Raw genomic sequence first — 6,462 nt, 5'->3', positions numbered from 1 at the left:
ATCAATCTGTTGGGCTATTCCTATAAGTGTCACAAACAGCCCTAGAGTTCGTACTAGAATAACACCTTAAGACACAAATCAACCAAAACCCTAATGTCACCTAGATACTCCAATGTCACCTCAAGTATCTGTGGGTATGATTATATGATATGCATCACACAATCTCATATTCATCTATTCAACCAACACATAGAACCTCAAAGAGTGCCCCAAAGTTTCTACCGGAGAATCACGACGAAAACGTGTGCCAACCCCTATGCATGGGTCCATGGGAAGAACCCGCAAGTTGATCACCAAAACATACATCAAGTGAATCATGTGATATCCCATTGTCACCACAGATACGCACGGCAAGACATACATCAAGTGTTCTCAAATCTTTAAAGACTCAATCCAATAAGATTACTTCAAGGGGAAAACTCAGTCCATTACAAGAGAGTAGAGGGGGAGAAGAAACATAAGATCCAACTATAATAGCAAAGCTCGTGATACATCAAGATCGTATCACCTCAAGAACACGAGAGAGAGAGAGAGAGAGATCAAACACATAGCTACTGGAACATACCCTCAGCCCCGAGGGAGAACTAGTCCCTCCTCGTCATGGAGAGCACCGGGATGATGAAGATGGCCACCGGAGAGGGATTCCCCCTCCGGCAGGGTGCCGGGACGGGTCTAGATTGGCTTTCGGTGGCTACGGAGGCTTCTGGTGGCGGAACTCCTGATCTATTGTGCTCCCCGGTCGTTTTAGGGTATATGGAGATATATAGGAGGAAGAAATACGTCAGGGGGGCCACGAGGGGCCCATGAGGGTGGAGGGCGCGCCCAGGGGGGTGGGCGCGCCCCCCTGCCTCGTGGCTTCCTCGTTGATCCCCTGACGTGCACTCCAAGTCTTCTGGGTTGCTTCTGGTCCAAAAATAAGTTCCATGAAGTTTCAGGTCAATTGGACTCCGTTTGATTTTCCTTTTCTGCGATACTCTAAAACAAGGAAAAACAGAAACTGGCATTGGGCTCTAGGTTAATAGGTTAGTCCCAAAAATCATATAAAATAGCATATAAAACATCCACGGTTGATAATATAATAGCATGGAACAATAAAAAATTATAAATAAGTTGGAGACGTATCAGCATCCCCAAGCTTAATTCCTGCTTGTCCTCGAGTAGGTAAATGATAAAAACAGAATTTTTGATGTGGAATGCTACCTAACATATTAATCATGCATTTCTCTTTATTGTAGCAAGAATATTCAGATCCATAAGATTCAAGACAAAAGTTTAATATTGACATAAAAATAATAATACGTCAATCATACTAACTAAGCAATCATGTCTTCTCAAAATAACATGGCCAAAGAAAGTTCATCCCTACAAAATCATATAGTTTAGTCATGCTCCATTTTCGTCACACAAGAATGCTCTCATCATGCACAACCCCGATGACAAGCCAAGCAATTGTTTCATACTTTAGTAATCTCAAACTTATAAACTTTCACGCAATATATGAGCGCGAGCCATGGACATTGCACTATGGGTGGAATAGAATATGATGATGGGGGTTATGTGGAGAAGACAAAAAGGAGAAAGTCTCACATCAACGAGGCTAATCAATGAGCTATGGAGATGCCCATCGATTGATGTTAATGCAAGGAGTAGGGATTGCCATGCAACGGATGCACTAGAGTTATAAATGTATGAAAGCTCAACAAAAGAAACTAAGTGGGTGTGCATCCAACTTGCTTGCTCACGAAGACCTAGGGCACTTAAGGAGGCCCATTGTTGGAATATACAAGCCAAGTTCTATAATGAAAAATTTCCCACTAGTATATGAAAGTGACAAAACAAGAGACTCTCTATCATGAGGATTATGGTGCTACTTTGAAGCACAAGTGTGGCAAAGGATAGTAGAATTGTCCCTTCTCTCTTTTTCTCTCATTTTTTTGGGCCTTCTCTTTTTTATGGCCTTTCTCCCTTTCTTTTTTTGGGCCTTCTCTTTTTTATGGCCTTTCTCTTTTTTTATTCCTCACTTGGGACAATGCTCTAGAGAATGATGATCATCACACTTCTATTTATTTACAACTCGATACTAGAACAAAGTATGACTCTGTGACGCCCTCGATTCAATCGTACACTAATCATACACGCAAATGTGTACGATCAAGATCAAGGACTCACGAGAAGATATCACAACACAACTCTAGACACAAATTAAAATAATGCAAGCTTTACATTACAAGCCAGGGGCCTCGAGGGCTCGAATACATAAGCTCAAAAACACAAGAGTCAGCAGAAGAAACAATATATGAGTACAGACATAAGTTAAACAAGTTTTGCCTTAAGAAGGCTAGCACAAAAGAAACATTGATCGAAAAGGCAAGGCCTCCTTCCTGGGAGCCTCCTAACTACTCCAAGTCGTCAGTGGCCGTCACGTAGTAGTTGGCACCCTCGGGGTAGAAGTATTAATTAGTGGTGTCGTCTGGCTCCTGGGATCCGTCATCTGGTCGCAACAAACGGGTATGGGGGAAAAGAGGTAGCAAAGCAGCCGTGAGTACTCATCCAAAGTACTCGCAAGACTTACATCAGATCTAAACTAAGTATGCATTTGTATCAAAGGAAAAGGGTTGTATCTGTGGACTAAACTGCAGAATGCCAGAAGAGAAGGGGAAAGCCTAGCCTATCAAAGACTAGCATCTTCAAGCATCTTCCGGCATCTTGCAGCATATAGAAGAGTACAGATCAAGATAATGTAAAGTAGTAGTGTTATCAACCTCGGCCAGAGATCCTTTCTCGACTCCCTGCGAGAAAGCAATCCCAGAGCCATACTATCCATTCATCATATCATATCCAAGTCTCATCTCCATGTCTCATCTCAAGTATCCAGTTCTAGTTGTATCGATCGAGATACAACTCCAAGTGTCCGTTACCGTAGGACAGGCTATCGATAGATATTTTCTTCCCTGCAGGGGTGCACCAACTTACCCACCACGCTCGATTAACTCCGGCCGGACACACTTTCCTGGGTCATGCCCGGCCTCGCCCAAACAATATGCCACAACCCGACCCAGGCTTAATAGAGAGGTCAGCACGCCGGACTAAACCTATGCCCCCAGGGGTCATGGGCCATCTCCCCGGGAACTCCTGCACGTTGTGTGGGCGGCCGGTGAGCAGACCTAGCTACCTCCTTCAAAAAGGTAGGTGCTTACCAATCCAACCCGGCGCGCGCCACTCAGTCACTGACGTCTATTAAGCTTCGGCTGATGTATACGATGCAGAACGCCCATACAATGCCCACGTGATGGTTAGTGCTATCAGGCCAGAGGCCCCTCGGATCAAATATCCAAATCATAGTGGATTAGGAACGCGCGGTAACGAGCAGAGACTCACGATCGATGTGACCCCGTCGCCTCGTCTCGAGTACTTGCGGTAAGGGCTAGGAATGCCCGACCATGCCTCGTAATTATCTCGCGGGCACCTTCCAGGTCAACCCGACTCTACATCACTCGCAATTAAGCTCGCGCGGGTACCCCTCAGGGTCGACCCGTCTTTAGTAACCTGGTTCAGTGTAAAGTCATAGTAACCATAGTAACCGTGTGTCTAACACCAAGAGGAAAACCTGAGGAATCACCCTTGACGGATTCCACTCGATGTAATCATCAAGGTGAACGTAAGAGGAACCACCCTCGAAGTTCACACTTGAGGGGTTGCACGACAGAGTCGTATCGGAAGTGGTTAAGGCGGACTCACCCTCGATGACCACGACCGAATAGCTACACTATAGGGAGCACTATAGGGTAGCATCAGCAACTAAGGGGAAAGTGATATGCGGTGTCGGGGCCTGGTCTTTGATCCCGTTGATTGGGTCTTCAATGATGAAGCAAGGGCAACAAGGACAAGGTGGGGGTCAGTGATGGATCACTAACCAACCTATACTAAGTAGTTTAGGATAAGTGGGTAAGGTACAACAGCAGATACAAAAGCAGGCTATGCAACAGAATACGAGCAAACAATAACAGTAGCAAAATCTAATGCAAGCATGAGAGAAATGGAATGGGCGATATCGGGATGATCAAAGGGGGGGCTTGCTTGCCTGGTTGCTCTGGCAAGGAGGGGTCGTTGTCGACATAGTCGGTCACAGGGGCAACATCGGTCTCGGGGTCTACCGGAGAGAAGGGGGGGGGAGAAACAGTAAATATAAAGCAACAAGTGCAAAACTATGCAAGACAAGACAATAAGCAGCGCTAGGGGTGTTCTAACGTAGTGCTACACAGTATCGGCGAAGGGGGATAACATCCGGGAATGCTTTCCCGATGTTTGGCATTTTCGAATAGATGAATCGGAGGGGGACGGTTGCATGTTCAGGTAGTTAGGGGCACCGTACAGGCATGTGGTTAGCGTATCCGGGCCCGTCTCATTTTTCTGATCAACTTTCATGTAGAAAGTTTTTCGATCCGAGCTACGGTTTAGTTTCTATTAATTTCCAAAGTTTTAATTCATTTTCGGAATTAACAGAATTAATTTAAATAGATAAAAGTCATTATTGTGTCAGCATGACATCAGCATGATGTCATCAGTCAACAGTCTGTTTGACTGGTCAAACTAGCACGTGGGTCCCGTTTGCCATTGACTAACACTAATTAACAGTTTAATTAGTTAATAAGTTAATAAGTTAATTAACCGGATTGATTAAGTTAATTAACTTATTAAATAATATTAATTATCTTTTAAACCTATTTTTATAAATAACAGGGAAGTGGGGCCCCCTGGTCAGTTGGTCGGGGGGGGCTAGCGGGCGACGGGCTAACGGGGCTGCGGGCGTGGGCGCCCGCCTGAACGGACACGGGCGCGTGGGCGCGCCTGGGCGCCGGCGCGGCGCCGGAGGCAGCAGCGAGGGAAGGAGGGGCTGGGCGCGGCCCGCGGACGCGAGGGGTAGCAGCAGTCGCGCGCGTGGGCACGGCCAAGGGCGTGCAGGGCGGCGGCGGGTAGGCAGTAGAGGCGGCGCTGGCGGCGAGGCAGGAGGGCAGCGCGAGGCGAGCTGCAAGCAAGGCGAGGCCAGGACGCAAGGCGCGAGGGGGGCTACGCGGGCGGCAGGAGGAGGCGACCGGGGGCTGGTGACGGGAGCGAGGCCGGGGCGGTCGGCGGCTGTAGGCAAACGCGAGGGGAGGCGCGCCGCACGCGCGGCAACAGGCGGTGACGAGCAGCAGCAGCGCTGCAACATAAGCAGAACAAGCAGCGCTGCGAGGGGAAAGAGCAGCAGCGACGGGCGCACGAGAGGTTGTGCGCACAGCGAGCGGGCAGAAGGGAGTGCGGGCACACACGCTGGGCCGTAGTTGGGCGAGTAGAGCGCGGCAAGAGACGGGGCGGGCACGAGCGGGGTCAAGGGAGGCGCGGGCGTGCAAGTGTAGTCGCGGGAACGAGCGGACGAGCGGCGCTATGGAGAGGGGGACGAGGGGGGAGAAGGGGAGGCTCACATCGGAGCCGTAGGGAGTGGCAGTGAGCTCGGGGAGGGCGCGATGTAGCCGGAATCGGCGACGAACACCGGCGATCCGAAGGTTGAAGACGAGCTTGTTCCGATCGGAGTAGAGGCGCTCGGCTCGATCCCGATGGCGTAGGCGACGTAGACGATGACGAGGAAGATGGTGAGCTCCAGATCAAGGCGCGGGAGGCACGGTGGCCACGGAATCGAGCGGCGAAGGCGGCGAGCGTTTCGGGTAAGGTGGGGAACGAGAGAGGGAGAGGTGCGTGGGGGCGAATGGATGAGGATGACAAGAGGGGAGGCCACGGTGGAGATCTTATCCACCCCGACGGCTTGTAGCGACACGGGGCGGCTAGCGGGTGCGGTGGCGACGGTGAACAGCTTCGGGCGCGGGCGCCGAGGTGACGCGGGGAGGAGGGAGGCATCGACGGCTCTGTTGGGCTGGGCGTGCACACTGTGCACTAAGGCCCAGCTAACAGTGGCCCCTTTCTTTTTTAAAACTTCTTTGTTTTCTTTTAATTTGAAAAGGCAAAACAGTTTTATAAAATACAAAGTTTGATAGTGGATTAGGAACGCGCGGTAACGAGCAGAGACTCACGATCGATGTGATCCCGTCGCCCCGTCTCGAGTACTTGCAGCAAGGGCTAGAAATGCCTGGCCACGCCTCGTAATTATCTCGCGGGCACCTTCCAGGTCAACCCGACTCCACATCACTCGCAATTAAGCTCGCGCGGGTACCCCTCAGGGTCGACCCGTCTTTAGTAACCTGGTTCAGTGTAAAGTCATAGTAACCATAGTAACCGTGTGTCTAACACCAAGAGGAAAACCTAAGGAATCACCCTTGACGGATTCCACTCGATGTAATCATCAAGGTGAACTTAAGAGGAACCACCCTCGAAGTTCACACTTGAGGGGTTGCACGACAGAGTCGTATCGGAAGTGGTTAAGGCGGAATCACCCTCGATGACCACGGCCGAATAGCTACACTACAGGGT

Source organism: Triticum urartu, chromosome 1 (genome assembly GCF_003073215.2).
Source record: "Triticum urartu cultivar G1812 chromosome 1, Tu2.1, whole genome shotgun sequence".
Lineage (NCBI taxonomy): Eukaryota > Viridiplantae > Streptophyta > Magnoliopsida > Poales > Poaceae > Triticum > Triticum urartu.
Note: the sequence above shows the minus strand (reverse complement) of the source record.